Raw genomic sequence first — 1,043 nt, forward strand, 5'->3', positions numbered from 1 at the left:
GGGGGGGTGGATGTGACCTGGAAGGACTCTGGTTGTAAAATCTTTGGACTCATTTTCTGCATGAAATAAACATTCCTAGAAGTCTCATGAACTGGCTATCTTCACCTGGAATAGCTTATTTTGCTGAGGTCCTCAAAGTTAACCTATTGCCAATAGCAAAATAAACTTAACTACTGAAAAGTAGCCAGTAAATACTTGCCTCTGTTGCTGAGGATTCATCTTCAGGGAAATGGGACACTCCTGGAGTGTCTGATGTCCTGTGGCCCCTTTTAGTCTCCTCCAGCTGACCTCCATGTCACTAATGTGCCCTGTAGTGATGTGTATTTGCAGTAGGAACACAGGACAGTGACACTCCTGGAAGTGTTTCCCAGCATACTCCTTGGGACGATTCTCTGTAATGGAGTGACGTATATTTGGATTCTTTTCCTGTAAATGTGTTTTTTATTCCAATTTCATATTGGCAACAGGGTTTTAAAAAATAAACCTTTTTTTGGCTTTAGTTCTTTTTGGGTCATGTACTCCTGTTACCCAAACTCTGCATCTAGTGCGCTTTTGCCTGCTATATGCTGACCGCACAGAGCCGTGCTGCAGCCAGGCAAGATCCTGACATAGTCAGGATCCACCCTGCTGTCTGATAGCTGGCTCTGCCTCTCTTGAGCCAGAACCAGCTGTGCCCTGTCTGTCCCTCCAATGACCACCAGAGGAGGTGAGGAATCCTGGTGATAGAGGTAACTGACTCTCCTCTCTGCAGGAACAATACTGGAAGCTGAGTGATCAGTGGGTTTGTGATCCCTCAGGTCTCCATCTATAGAGGTGGCATATGTCGCATGCCAGCTCTAAGGATTGGGAGTACATCCCAATACTTTAATGGGACACCTCAAAATCTCTCACTGAGCCAGCCAGATGTTGCTTTTGTGAACAAAGACCCATTAATCTTTAGGAAATGTGTTTGGAGAAATGCTACAAAAATTGGTAATACAACATGCTCATGGTAACGTCAGCTGACCCGTGATATTTTATAAACTGTTTTTTTTTTGGGGGGG

Source organism: Nanorana parkeri, unplaced genomic scaffold (assembly GCF_000935625.1).
Source record: "Nanorana parkeri isolate BGI_ZX_2015 unplaced genomic scaffold, ASM93562v1 scaffold292, whole genome shotgun sequence".
NCBI classification, from domain to species: domain Eukaryota; kingdom Metazoa; phylum Chordata; class Amphibia; order Anura; family Dicroglossidae; genus Nanorana; species Nanorana parkeri.